This window comes from Excalfactoria chinensis, chromosome 3, assembly GCF_039878825.1.
Source record: "Excalfactoria chinensis isolate bCotChi1 chromosome 3, bCotChi1.hap2, whole genome shotgun sequence".
Taxonomy (NCBI): Eukaryota; Metazoa; Chordata; class Aves; order Galliformes; family Phasianidae; genus Excalfactoria; species Excalfactoria chinensis.
The window spans coordinates 95,967,437-95,982,862 of record NC_092827.1 but is presented as its reverse complement, the minus strand read 5'-3'; the positions used below and the strand labels follow the sequence as shown (position 1 = coordinate 95,982,862).

The window sequence follows — 15,426 nt, the reverse complement described above, 5'->3', positions numbered from 1 at the left end:
CAGCGATGGGGTGGATTTTGCAATGCGAATTCCAGTCATTTCGGTCAAACAGTTGCCCACGAGGACAGCACACGGCCGAACTGTAAGTGCTGCGCCGTGTTATGCCTCCACGTTAAATCCTCGCTGCCTGAGCTCCGGAGCAGCCAGCAGGGCTGCCGGTGGGCGCGCTGCCCCTTTAAGGCTGGCTGAGGCTGGGAGCGCCGCCATAACAACGGCTTGACAGCCGTGACCGGAAGTGGTTGGGGGTCAGAGGTCGTCGGTGGCAGCGGGAAGATGGCGGCGGTGGCCATGGCGGCGCTGGGCGCTGTTGTGGCCGCGCTCGGCGGGGCGGCGGTTCCGTGAACGAGGCGGGAGCCTCCCGCCGCGGCGCTGCCCCCTTTCAGGTGAGGGCGGGCTCCGGGGAGCGTTCGGTCGGGGCGTGCCGGTGCTATGGGCCTCGGTTAGTGGTCCAGCCGTGGGCAGGCCGGCTTCGTATGGCCGAGGTGCGGCGTCTCACCTGCCTCCCGTTACTCCGCAGGTGGGGCCGCCGCGCTGTAGGAGATGCCAGGCGAGGGGGGGCTCAAGTGAAGTGCTTGAGTTTGTAGATGCGTTCTCTGTGTGAGGAGCCTTGCTTTCCGTATTGCGTTCGTTACACCTAGAGGAATAAACAGATGGTTAGTGTCGTAATCTGATCCTTGGTGCTTTTTCTCTTGGAGAAAGTGCGGTCTGTTGCTGATTTGTATGTATGAAGAAATGGGGCAGGTTTTGCCAGCTGTAGCGGAGTGGTTTGCTGTGGTTACGGAGCCTGTTGTCACTTCTGCCAGCGCTGCTGGCTCCTGTGTTGCTATCTCAGCTGTGTTCGCTCTGTAGCAAAGCTGAACTTTGACCTGAATGGGCTCTAATGTAAGAAGTGGAGGATGGGGATCAGAACGAGGCTCTGGCAGTCAAATGATGTGGAACGTAACTGCCCGCTGAGCCCTGAGTCCTGGAGTTAAGCTGTGTGTGCGAGCTCATTTTGCTGCTTATGTGTATTGACTGTGATACGGTGCTTGGATGTGACTGGTCTGTTTTTAAGCTGTGCTTATGCTAATTCATGGAGTAGAGCGTGCTTATGTAATGGGCAGCTTATTGATTGCTAAGAGTCTCCACAACTCGTTTACTTTGTAGCAGGTGTTTCACATTTCAGAAACACCACCTATGCGCTGCTTTGGGACCTATGGACTTTTCAGTAGCGATTATCACAACAATGTCTTAACCTTTATCAAAGTGCAAGTTAATTCTGCTCTAACACAGATTGAGATGTTTTTCTTACTGTACGAATGGGGAAACTGGGATTAAAAAGCGTGTCTTAAATTGAACACAGAAAGCTGAAAGACGTTGGCTGGCATCTTTGTTATATTTCATTGTATTTTATTAATGCTCTGAGTATAAGCTTCAGTGGCAGCTGTGCCTTTTTAGCTCCTTGGCAAGGAATAAGCACAAATACACTGGTTGATATGTGGGCTGTAACTAAAAAGCATGGCCTTGCCTCCTTCACAAGCACAAGTTATGGGTTAAAGCTGTAATGGATCTGATGGCTGGATGGTTGCAGGGACGGCTGATCCAACAGTTCTATGGGGATGTCCTTCTGTCAGTGGGAAGTTACTCTACTGGGTGTTTGGTCCCATGTGAATGAAAACTTTCTCCTTTTGCACTAATGTGTGCAAGCTGTGTACCCTGAGAAACCAAATCTCAAACTGCTCGTTCAGTGGAATAAGGACTACATTTAAAGCTTCTGGAAAAAAAGCAGCCCTACTTTGGGAATACATGGTAAGAAGGCAAGGATTAAAAATCCAAAGCAACTTTTTAGGCCCATTAATTCTGTGTGTGCTAAAAAGCTCCTGTGCAAAAAAAGAGACTCCTTACAAAGTGTTTTTTAGGCTTCCAGGACAAGAGTTATGAGGGAAGAACAGTATAGAGTCTTCCTGCAAAAGCCAAACTGAAGTTACACAGAAGACACCTTGATTCAGGTACATTCTGACTCCTCAGTCTTAGCCAGTTTTAGCTTCAGTGGAGTTCCCTGCTCTTCTCACAAAAGTAATCCGAAAATTGAATATGAAGATGTCTCTTAACACTTCTATGTGGAGTTTTAGCAGCATTAAGGTTACTTGATCCAGCAAATCTTTTTTCCAGTCTTGTACATGGGAGACTGGCATGTATTTCATCTGTTTCTGCAGAGTCTCTGCTTCCTCAGCTGATACTTCTAATGATGCCAAACTAAATTCTTTATCACCTGAGCTGTCCTAAGCACAAATCCTGTTCTTCTTCTGCTGTCCGAGTCTTCTCCTGGTGGAATTTCACTTCCTAATTTTTGCTTTATCAGTCTTAATTTATTTTCTTTCTTCCCTGACAGTTGTTCTGTCCTTTGGCTGGCAGGCTGTCATCTCCCTTGCCCCACACATCACCTAGCTTTGCCAGAACACGCACTTCATTTCTTATGCTTTCTTCCACTGTAACTCCTTGGGACACACAGGATACTTGTCTCAGCTTGTGCTGATTGTGTACAGGTGATATTTGCTTTCCCTTGTCCTTTTCTCTTCTCTAAATTCATGCTCTTCATTGATGTTCCTCTTCTAGGTTACCCATTATTCATTTGTTTCTTCAGGTTGTGTTGTTGAGAACAGGCAGGTAAGATTCCCCACTGTCTGTATCTGATACGAGTTGTGAAATTTGGTTTGATGTTTTATTAGTTACGGACTGGCGGCAGCTGGTTTGTTTGCACTGTGTGTGTTTGTCAACACTTAAAGCTATTAGAGAGGAGAATGGAATCTTTAGAGAATCGACTTTTGAAACAGATCCCTTCTGAGTGGGTGAAAAGGCCTGCAGTTTGTTTTTATGTGCCTTTTTGTTGCTCTGTCTGAAAAACTTAACCACCCTTGAAGACAGTTCTGCTATGTAACAGCCCTTGTTGCTGCTGCAGGCACAGTGAGATGCTAGAGAGAAACATGAGCAGACTTCTTTAAGCCTAGATATCATCTCTCTCTTCTTCTAGATATTTCTTTCTTTCAAGTTGAGCTTGTTTCCTTCTGAACTTGTTCTGCTATTAATGTATACATATATTTATCTTTAGTTCAGTTTGCTTTTATTGGAGTTTCTTTTATGCTTAGGAGAACAGAATGGGAGGAAGACTTAATGATCAATGCAAAAATAATTATTCCTCTTGGTTTGCGCACTGTCTCTTAACAAGTTTGAGAAAATGAATTGACTTGTAACGTGACATTGGATTTATTCTTTTCTGGGATTTCATTGACTCAGAACTTTTTTTCCTGAATCTTACTGCTTATAAACAAGCCTTTCCAAGGCTGCTACTTTGTGGTCCTGAGACTTTTCCACTATTGAATGTTGTTGTCTTTTTCATTACCCTTTGATATAAACCTGCTATTGATGCCCTTCTGAGTATCAAGAGAGATGTAATGCTTTAGTTCCAGCGATTCTCAATGGTATTAGCATAGTCTTGAGTGTTTTGAACTCATAGCATTTGTGCTCTTCTTAAGGCATTCACCTTCCTTTGTGATTAAAACAAATGCGTATCTATTTGCTCCAGCACTAAATGAACAGACTGCCTGATGAATCTGTATCATAGAATGGAATCGTTGAATGGACTGGGTTGAAAAAGCACCATAATGATCATGTGGTTTCAACCCTCCTGCTATGTGTGTTATATGAATCTTACCAGGCCTTGCTCAGAGAAAGGGATTTAACTTTTCTGGAAACTGTTCTAATTTCTTCTAAAAATTAAGTCTTTGAGCTGTGGCAGCGTCCAACAAACGGCTGTGTCCACAGACATGCTTACAGACTGTTTTGTGCTCCTTCATCACGTCAGTCTAACAGCTGGGGTGGTTGTAACTACAAGAGTCAAAAAGCCGCGGAACACCCAGGCTTCTACAGGAAAACAAGTAGTAAAAGCATTCATTGCTTCATTTGTCTTGCTAATCCAAACAGAACCAATAGTAAGCAGTGTGGGTTCTGATGTGTGCGTGTTGTCCTGATCAGTTCTAAATATGTTTGGAGTTACTTTCATCTCCTGGAATCTTGATTGAGAATCAGTCTAGCAGGGGTTGTTGCAGGTGAACGTTTAGATAACTGTTCAAGGTACTTGGAATTGTGATTGTACATAAAATATACAGATCTGAGGTTAGTGTGTGCAGTGTTGTCTCCTCCCCTCAAACAGTATTATGTATTTCTGAGTAATTAATTCCACATCACTTGGTAATTTTGCTCCTATGTTTCATTATGGTTTACCTTAATCTAGTGCTGTTATTGATTTCTTTTTTAACATCTATTTGCTCATTTTCCTCACAAGCAGCAATCTGCAGACTGCATTTGTTTGCATCAAGCATTAGCATTCCATGTTTGAATTCAGAAGATAATTGGATATCTTGCAGATTACACAACGGGTGTTTCATCTTGAAACGTTTAAAAGTCCATTTTAGTTTCTTGCAATGTTTCACTTAGGCAGCAATCTAAACTTAGGACGGTGCTTTGGCAGTGATACGCTTATTTTTCTAAACTGAGCACAGTTTCTGTGGTTAAATTTTCCTTTCATTTAAATATAGGTTTTAATCAGCGCAGGCCAAACTTTTCCAACCATGCTTAAAATTAGCTTGAGCCATGTTTCGAAAGATGTGTTCTCCTAATGTGACTGAACATATGTAGAGAGATGTATGCGGCAATGAATGTTTTTAAGCTGATGAATGCTTTTGAAGTGTTTTTATAACTTAAAAACATTTATAGACTGTCTAAATATGACTCGATACTGGTACTCTTCATGTCATTAATACCACTGGAAGCACTTCATGCTGTGTTTCTGAAGGTTGAAAGGTGGCTGTTTGGAAATGCCTTGAAAATTTTACTCAACACACAGCCATGTTACGACGTCAGAGTAAAATGCAGGCGTTGTTTTGGGGCTGGGTCATCTTGTACCTCCTTGGACGAGGTGTGACTCGCACGTTCTGGTGGTGTGCTGAAGGTGTAAATGGGTCTCTAGCAGACGTTAGGCTTTGTGTGGGAAGTACACAACATTGCTGCTGTCTCTGAGTATGTACAGTCTGATGCCAAAATTGACTCTCAGGTGGTTATTGCAGCTCCATGAATTGCTGCTAGAAATTTGGTAGGTTCAATCTCTAGAGAAGTATTTAAAACCACAACCTGTTGCCAACCTTATACCCCTTGTATTTACCCAAGCATAGTTTAAGAAAGTGTTGTGGGAGATGTGGAGAAGGAGGTGTGTATGGAGATGAAGAGCATTGATCTGCCAGCAGCCATCATTTCAGGTTAACCCTTGTTAGTGCTTGCACTCAGGGTGATGTGCTCTCACAGAGAACGGTGAAGGCAAATGTCATAACAGGGAGATGGGAGTAGCATGGATGTCCATTATAGGGAATGCAGTGTGCTTTTCTGAGACTTGCAGATTAAATTTTACCCGCAGTTCCTTTGATGAGAATGATTTAGAGGTGAAATACTGTCTGGGTTTGGACATGGAAGTGTAAAACTTGGTTTTTCAGATGTTTTACTGTGTGGTCTTCAGTTTGCTTCCACTTACTAATAGTTAATTTTAGAACAAGTGAATCCTATTAAACGTCGATGGAATAAATATTTTTGGATTTCACTCTGTGGTTTTTCTCATAACCAGGACTGTTACTCAGAATTCATATTGAGCAGTTGTAAGTAAGGCGAGTCGTTTCCTTGTAGTGTCCTGCCTTGACAGGACCTTTCTTTCACATTTCCCTCTCCAGTGTGAGAACATCAGTAAATCTGTCAACTTGAGCAGTGATTTGCTTTACAGAGGAAATGGTTTTAGGCATTTCTTCCAAGGTTTTTTGCCCAGGTTTGTCTTTGCAACAAGTAAATATATCGCCAAGGAACTTCTTAGCTGTAATCCGTCATTAGACAGTAGTAACAAGTAATGTTCTGGGAATTGACAGACATCTCATATTTGGAAAGAGGGTGTTTGAACTGGTTTAATCTCTCTCAAATAACTGGGAAGATGGGTTCTTTTATTGGGAACATCAGGTTGAAATTTTCTCACTCAAATACCGAGTTTTAAATATAACCCTGTAAATTTCCACTATTTCCAGTGTTTGCATTGGTCTGCTGTACATTACGAAATGAATGCTTCACTATTTTGTCAGATATGGTTGTATCTTTGAGATCCATTTCTATGATTTACTTGGGGTAGTTGTGTGTGACTTTGTTCACTGAAGTTTTTCCACTTATGTTACATTGCATGTGGTTGTACTTTGTGTATCTCGGTAATACTCTGAAGGAAGGATCTTGGTCTCTTTCTTAAATGTTGAAATGCAGTTGGTTTTGCAACTTTCCACTGGATACAGCACTACATATTGAGCAGTTTTGGCTCTAATAAGCAAGAAAAACACCCCAAATTTAAGTCAGTGCTTGAAGTAAGTAATACATCTCATTTAAATACTGCCAAAATCCATATTATCTCTCCCCTACAGGACAAATAAATAAAATTCTATTTTTTTTCAATTGCAGTAGGCCAATCTGCTGCAGAACAATGCTGTGTGAGACACAGCCCCTTGTGCAGCAAACCATGCTTGAAAAGACACGAATGGCAGTTATTTTGAACCAATAAAAGAAACATTATGAAAAGTTGAGAGGATTTAGTAATCTTTGATTGCATCAGTCACATGTTAGCATGATTTCCTTAGGGCCTGTCCCTTCTCTTTGCCATAGCAGCTTTGCCAACCGTTGCTCTTGTGGAACAGCATTATGCCTCTGAAGTGGCTGCAGCACATACTTTCATAAGGATAAAAGCTCTAAGCTGTTCAATGATGCCTTTGTTTCCTGTGGCCCCCAAAGTGTTCAGAAACTTGTCCTTTTTACGTGTAGGCGGTGGCAGAGAGAAGTGGTAAGTTTGGCTTTTTCTTCTTGCTTTAGCTTTGCGTGAGGCATCCATAAACTCAGTTAAGCAAACGAGCATTGCAGGTCTTATTCATGGCTTTGATATGAGTGCTGAGGCATGCAGAATTAATCTTGCTTTCAGAACTAAAGGTATTACTTTTGCGAGCAGGGTGCTAAAATGAGTTTTCCTGTTAGAAAGAAAGAGAACATTTCCTGAATCCATCTTCTTTCACTGTAACTTGAAGTATAAAATTACTTGAAGAGGGAATATTTTGGACAGGCTTTTGCTTAAGTTGAGGAACGTGCTAATTCATAAATGTAAGATAAGCAAACCTTGACTTCTAGGGGAGCTTCCTGGTGACTGAATTTCAGCTTTCTATGTGTGCAGTTATTACCAGGGATAATAACAAAAGGACACATTGGCTAGGAGGTACCTCCCTCAAATGGAGAGTAGCTGCAAAAATACCATTGTTAATCAGTTTGTATAGGCTGCAGAGTATTGAAGAATGAAAATTTTCTGTGGTACTGAAAATGATCTGATCTGCCAGAGCAGTATTGTGATTTATAGCAATATATGGCTTTATAGCATGATGGGAGAAGGAAATGATCAAGATGCATTAATCACTTGAAGACTTCTAGAGAGCTCCAGCAGTGACAGGCATTCAGGTAAGGCTTTACTACCTCTCAGTGGAGACACTGACTTGAGACTAAACGCCTCTGTTTGTGTGTAGTATCCTGTAAGGAGCATTTCCAGGGCTCTGTGCATGTGAGACCTTAGTTCTTCTACATGCAACTCTTGTGAGTCTCCCAGATTTTAAGGACGGCAGATCTGTTGTTAATATAGAGGAGCAGCCCACCAATGGGAATTGCATCTTCTTTTGTCAGACTGTAGTTTGTGTCCTTCTCTTGAGAGAGGCTGCGGTGTTCTTTTCTTCTCATTCCAACAGCTTGAATGATTTTAATGTTTAGAGCAAAGGTATTGAGAGCTTCCTTTTCTGGTTAGGAAACTATTTGATATGGAATTATCAGTCTCTTGATTCTGAACAAGACAATTGTTTCATTCTTACCTCTTTAAGGTCTTGTCAGAATTCCACCGAGCATGTACTGAAGAGCTAGAACATAATAATGAAGTTCATGTTGGAATGTGATCTGGAAATGTTAAGTTACAGCCACATTAATAATATTTCTACCAAGAAAAAGTTATTGGGCTAATTTAAAGCAAAACTCTAGAACTGTTATGTCCCACATGGCATGAAACATTCCTGCTTTTTTTTTTTTTTTTTCCTTCTGTATTAACGTCTTACGCAGAAAGGAAATGAATTTTAGAAGGAATGTTATACATAAGCCATTTGAGACATTCTCTGTTAAGGAAATACCAGCTGTCAGGAAAGATGCAGCCAATGTTGAGTTGTATTAGAAACATTGTGAAGGAACTGTTTGTCAGGGAAAAGTGGATTAATTAAAACATTTTAAGCTATTTTTGCTCTGGAATAGAGTCAGGGAAGTTCCATATGTACCTATTTGAACCTAAATCTCTTTTTCAAAGCCACATCTACTTTTTCAGAGTAAAGTTCCCTTAGGTAGCTAAGTTGTTCCCTAATGTAGAATAAAGAAGTCTTCTAACTTAAATTTAACTAGTGTGGGGGGGAAGATTTTTTACAGACATTATGCTTTATCTTTATTATCTTCAAATTGTTAAAGTTTGCTTTCATTAGTACTCCATAATGGACGTGATTTATATGGAAAATAGGCTGCATTTCAGAATTATCATGTTCAATTTTTATTAAAAAAAAAAAAAAAAAAGAAGTTATTTTATGAGCAATTAATAGCAGTAGGAGGCATTGCTTTGCTTCTCCAGAGGGAAGTAGTGAAGCATGTGTAAAAGAAACCTGAATCAGGCATGTGGAGTATTAAATGGGATAGGATTTACTCTTTAATCCAGGGTAGCCTGCTGGCTTTAAGGAGTTGTACAGACTTACTGTAATGGTTTGAATTGCAAGTGGTAATTAAATTCAAAGCTTTGTTCTTATTCTCTTTGATCTGATGATAACAGATTTTCCCTTTCAGAAATAATAAATGCAGAAAAACTTACGCCTGTTACCTTTTCAGATCAGGCTTCAGTCTTTTATTTATATGAACACTTTGGAGAGGATGCTTTGGTGTTATGGATACGTGACCTAACTAAGTGTTGAGTTTTGACTTTCAGAAAAGCATAAATATTGCACCTGGAGATGGTCGGTCTTTCTCTGTTGATGATGTCCAACCTTTTCATTATAATAATTTGCTGGAAATCCAGGAAGAACAAACTCCTAGAATCATAGAATTACTCAGGTTGGAAAAGACCTCAAAGATCATCAAGTTCAACCGCAGCCTAACCATAGTAACAACCTCTAACAACCCTCTGCTAAATCATATCTCTGAGCACCACATCCAAATGCTTTCTTCCATCCCTTGAAAAAAGATGAAATTAGATTTCTGAAATTAGGTTGTTTTGACAATTCTCTTTGCATTAGATATTTAAATTTAGTCCACATTATGATATCAACAAAGCACAGGTGCGAAATGACACATGGACTCCTTTTTGTTATTTAACATCTCATACAAATCAACTGTCCCTGACTCTATCAACACCTTCCATTTCTTTCTGCTTACTGTCTCGACTTACTGTTGAGGATGGCTTGTATTTTAGGAATGCCTTAAGCATCTAAGAGATTATGATCTATAGAACCCATTTTACCAGTTGTACGTGCTTGATATTGAACAATGAATTGAATAAGGGATTGATGACGATCACTTGAAAGTTCTTCTTAGTTAAATGCCGCATAAGGAAACATAAGGAAAACATAAGGAAATGCATAAGGAAACATAAGGAAAAAAAACTGTCTCAGAGAATGGCTGCCCAGGGAGGTGGTGGAGTCACTGTCCCTGGTAGTGTTCAGGAGGCATCTGGATGAGGAGCTATGAGATGTGATTTGGTGATTTTGGTAGCAGTGGTTATGGGAGAACAGTTGGACTAGATGGTCTTGTAGGTCCTTTCCAACCCTGTGATTCTATGATGGTGTATGGGAAATTGGTAATCGCAGCCTGAACCTCTGATTAATCAGCTGAAGCAAGTTTTGGGTCGGCTGTGGGAGCACAGGTGGGGGTAATTCAGCTGTGCTCCTGGAAGGGGTGGAGCTTGACTCCACCTCCTCTAGACCTCGTTTAAGGGCTGACCACCACTGAAGCAGCATCTCTTGGAGATCGCTCCTCGGTGGAGGTTGCTTCAGCGCTTACCAGCAGACTGAAGGCCTCTGTTGGGTGAATCTTTCCTTTAAATAACCTTCTGAATACTTACCACCACCTCTCTTGTACCATCTTTGCATTATTGTTACTATACATCGCTGTACAGATGATGATTCTTTAACAGATCATCCAGCAGCCATGTTGAAGTAATTGGAATTTGAGATTTGGTTCTTATACTTAACAAACAGCAAAACCTGCTTTCAGTTTAAAAGGGTTCGTTATGACATATCTTGATGTAACTTTCCATATATGTGCTTGATATCTTTATCCGAGAATCAGCAGATGGAAAGTTGTAAAGAGAAATGATTCATCTACATTAAGTATTAGGGGACAATTGATAAGATGATTCCCAGCTGCGTTGTTTTGAATTGCAGCCAGAAAATCTGAAGTATTTGAAATGTATGCTGTTCCTGAGCAACTGTTAGAGAATTCTTTTAGGACATTCTTTCTAAAAAGGATTGTAATTTATTTTAGTTATAGATGGGTTGAAGAATTTCAGTTAAGTATCAGGAAATAGTACATTTTTTCTCGGTGACTAATAGAGTCAAACATGACTTGAAGCTTAGAATCTGTTAGCAGTACAAAAGGCTTGCAGTGATGGAGTTAGAGGCTTTAGATCACTTTACATTTCTTATTTCTTGTATGATACCTAAGATTCCACCTGTTTCACTCATAAGCCATTAATCTGTACACCTTCACTGTGTTCTGTTACTTTCTGCAAGAGCTTTTTTTAATAGTCTCTATTAGGTGCAAAGCTAGTTTTACAAGTCTTTTTCTTTATTCAGTTCACTAAGGCTTGTGAAAGCTTTGCCATTCCCATAACCTGCAGTGTTGCTGGTTTACCAGCAAATTAGCCAGAGAAGTGGGTTTTTCTGAGATTCAGACTGGTTTGAATGTCTTTGCAGTGTACAGGTTGAAATTTGTAGCAGCTGCTTGACTAAGTTCTGAAACAACGCCAGGATGTATATGCTGAGTTCACTAGAGTAACTTTCGCTACTTGATTTCTTGCTTTGTCGCCATTGATCACTTTCTTCTTTGCCATGTTAGTCATTAAACATGTTGATGTCTGAAGAAATGATTTCATCCAATGGTCTTGTTTGTCATCTTCATCAATGACCTGCGTGAAGGAATAGAGTCTACTCGCAGCAGGTTTGCTGTTGATATGAAACTGGCAGGAGTGGCTGATGCACCAGAAGGCCATGCTGCCTGGACAGGCTGTAGAACTGGGGCAGAGAGAAATATGGAACTGCTTTAGCAGGGGGACTGTATTCAATCTCTTAGATGTTCCTTCCAAATCCTATACTTCTGTGAAATAACATCTCATTTTCTTTGCTGTATTGTATCCTTTACGCATGCTGTGGATAACTTTGCGCACATGATGTACAAGCTTTATTGATATGAGATCACCCACAGGTGCTCCTTGAGGGAAGGTGATTCTCATTAAAGTAAAAGGTAACTTACTTTAGTTCCTTTAAAGCTTTCGTCAGCATTGGAGGATTTAAATACTCGGCTCAAAGTAAGCTGCGAAGTAAGGGATGTTGTTTTGGAAGAAGGTTCCTTTCTTCTTTCAAGTCTTTGGAAGGGTGTGAATTGAGAACCACAGTGGTGTTTTTAAACCTGTTGCTGTTAGAGCAGTTTCTGTGTGTTGTCACTGGGCTGACAGAGGAAATAATTTTCCTTCCTGGGGGAGGAAGGAAAGACAAGCACTTGCTATGTACTCTCTTGTGTAATGGTTTTGCACTGTAAGAAAGCACAGAAGCACTTTAAACACAGGAAAATGTGGTTATTAAACCACCGCCAACAGAAAAAAGAGGTTTCAGGAGCATGTGTGGCATCAGAAACAATTTATCATTCCTGATTTTGCTTTCGTTTTGGGAGTGACAGTTCTAAAAACTATGAAAGCGTGACTTTCTATGAGCTGAAGGAAATCTGCCCGACCTTTTTTGTAATGACAGATGTTCCCCGTTTTGAACTGCTCACTTATTTTCACAATTTTGTTGTGCCTGTAAATTCAGTGTCTTCAAAACGTTTCTGTGTATTTTATTTGACTGTCTTGGCTTTTGTGGTTAAACGAAAGATTCCTATTGGCACGAAAGCACTTTCCTCACCTGTTTTCATTTGTTAGTGGTGGGATCAGTAATGTTACAGGCTCTGTAAAATATGTGAAGTCATTCCCCAGCTGTTGTTTATATTGATTTATGTGAGAATAGCGAAAATTAATTATGATGGTGAAGTTCCGGCATCTAAGCAGTGAGTCTGAAGGCTGACATCAGTAAGCATCCTGGAAGATGCAGATTTAGACAGCTTACACATCAACAAGTTTGGCTTCCTCAGGCAAATTTGGGTCTTCTTGGATAATGAACAGTGAATGCTGGCAATAAAGGTCACATCTTAGATTAAAGTAACCTAGAATACATTGTACTGAATTATGGAACAAAGGAATGTAAATACAGAAGATCTTCTCTCTTCTCCTTTTCAAAGTGTCCTGACCTTTATTGAGTTCCACTGGCTGACATTTTTAGAAGACTTTTAGTACTAGTTTCTTTCATTATAAAGGGTTTATTCAGGTATTTTCTACCATGCATTTCGTTGTCATCTTCTTTGCCATTTGCTTTTCTTCAGCTACATTGGCACCTCCATTTCATATCAGCGTGCTTATTGCGGTACTGATGCAGTCCTATTTTGAATAAAATTCTAGACACATATTTGTCAGTAACAAAAGAAAAATAAAGCAAGTGTGAATGAAAAAGAATGGAACAGCAAAATTGGTAAGCACCTGCAAAAACAGTTTCTCTGGGCAGCCTGGTCTGGTTATTGGTGACCCTGCCTGTGGCAGGGGGCTTGAAATGAATGATCATTATGGTCCTTTTCAACCTAGGCCGTTCTGTGATTCTATGAAAGGTAAAATAAGTGTATTTAAACGAGAAAATCACAGTGGGTACATCACATCCATATATTTCTATTTCTAGTTTTAAAGTATTGTGTTCATTTTCTGTTTAAAGGTAGTGATATATTTAGTCTTAGTGCAAGTGAGTCATAGTGTATATACGTTGTTCTTGTATAAAATAATGATTGATAGTTGCAATTCTTACTTCTGTGTTGTTGGTTGGAAGCTTCTTCCAGCAGTTCAAGGATGATTAAATCTTGGCATGTAGAACTGCTGGCAAGCTCAACAAGATCTTCCTGGCTTGGAGAGGCTGCTTCTCATGAGCACCCCTTGCTCTATTATAACTATCCAATCCTAGAAGTAAGGTCTAATTTTTTCCATACTACTTTTCTCTTCTGTAATAGTTTGTTCCCAGAAGCCTTTAAATTGTTTTGCATAATTTGAGGTACTGCTCACAGCCAACAACACGGGTCTCTCCTCACTTCTTCCTACCTGTTTGTTAGTGGTAGTGGAGTGAAACTGGGTGGGATTTGTATCTTAGTTGCCAGAATGGGCAAGTTGTCTGCCTGCTGTCAGTCACTTAAGTTTATAGATCCGGGTGCTCAGCAACAGAGAAAAAGGCTTCAAAGTATGCTGCTTAAGCAGACATAATCCCTTTGTTCTTATGGAAAACGAGATCCATCTGTTAATGAATGAGTAATGTTGGGAGGGATATAAGAACGTGTATTTTATGGTTAAAGATTAATGTCAACGGACTAAGAATAAACGTGCCATAACTGCCTACTGCAGGCTTTCTTCCTGCCCCTTCTTCTGAAGGAGATGGTTCAAGACATGGGTAGACGTACCACTGGGTGGGCTGCTGTTGTTGCTGTTATTCAGTTTGGCAGTTCTTGTGCTTCTTCCACTAGTAATTCTTTTTCAGCATCATATGCAAGATACAAGGTATCTTAGGTCAAGGCACTGTAAATATTCATTCTCTATAAACGTTATTCCGTTGAACACAGATTAGATCAGGATTTACAGAATCTGTCCTTTCTTTAGCCTGGGCAGTCTTCCAATTTACAGAGGGCAGGAAGCCCAGCAAACACTCCCACAGACAATTCCTCATCTTTATCCTTTTTCCAGAATAAAAATCCACAAGTATCAGCAGCGGAGGCCAAACTAACAAATGAAAAGAGGGTGTTGCCACTTCTTGCCATGTTTTGTGTAAATGTTGCTCTCCTTCCCTGTCCCAGAATAACAACAAAGCTTCCCAAAGAGTTCTTAGAACAAACCAGACTCTCTTTCAGGTCTGATCGAATTCACAGTAGGTGCGGTGACAAAAATGCCATGGAACAAGAACAAGGACATGTACCTGATCTCACTATTAAGGCTGCAGGAAATCTTGGGGCATATGCTTGCTCTTTCATGCTCATCCATTACTCTTGCTGCTAGAGCATCAGTTAGCTGCTTGGTGCTTTTCTTCTAATTGATTGAGAGGAACCTTAATGGGGGCTTGAATGAACAAACCCTGTAATTTATGGGAAGATTGGAATGAAATACTGTGATGAAGAACTGGAAAACAGAGAGGTAGAAGCTCCAGGAACCTCTGTCCAGAGAGCCTGTGATCTACACCTGCTTGTTTCTTATCTGGTTTCAGTGATGTCAGAGGAAGTAAGAAGCTGGAGTGACTGGATGTGGTGTGGAGTGAGATGGACGAGGTGGTGAGTAGCAGACCAGAGACAGGGCAGAGAGCAAGTGGGAAGAGTTGATACGACTGAAGTGCCAAGGGCTGCTGCTGAGGAGTAGGGTCAGAAACCGAAGCTGAACAATACCCAGTGGAACAGGAGGCAGGTTTTTAGAGCAATAACCAGGATGTTTTCTGCAACTATGGCATAGCTGTTTGGGTTTCTTCTAAACCAGGTGTGCGTGGCAACCATTAAAGGCAGCCACAAGGACAGCTGACTCTAGGAATGCTGGTGACTGGCTGAAGCTTTGCTGTCTCGGATGGAATGTGTTGCTGTTCCCAGGGTTTGAGGAGAGGCTGACCTGTCTGTAATTCCATGGGTCCTCCTTGCCCATTCTCGAACATAGGTGTGACCTTTGCTTTTCTCTCATCTTTGGGCAGTTCTTCCAGTCATTGTGATTGATCAGAGATTATAGGTTGCCTTGCAATCACATCTGCCAACTCCTTCAGCACTTGTGAGTGCATCCTATCAGAGCCCAGCCTACGTAAGTATTCCCTAACCTGATCTTTTTCCATCAAGAATGTAGTCTTCAGTGTTGCAGCCTTAGATGTGCACATCCTTTGCTTTTTGAAGGGAGTAAAAGCTAAAAAATCTGGTTCAAGTCCATGGAGAGTCTCAGTGGAATGCTCTTGGAAAACATGCTTG

At 40.8% G+C, this 15,426-nt stretch overlaps 1 protein-coding gene across 1 annotated transcript in view; it reads left to right on the top strand.

The window, feature by feature from the left end:
* Positions 1-243: 243 nt before the first annotated feature.
* LCLAT1 (lysocardiolipin acyltransferase 1) overlaps positions 244-15,426 on the top strand; it is a 96,453-nt gene continuing 81,270 nt past the window's right edge. Inside the window, exon 1 of the mRNA XM_072333468.1 lies at positions 244-383. The gene's annotated coding sequence lies outside the window, so the exon portion shown is untranslated. The remainder of the gene's footprint in view (positions 384-15,426) is intronic.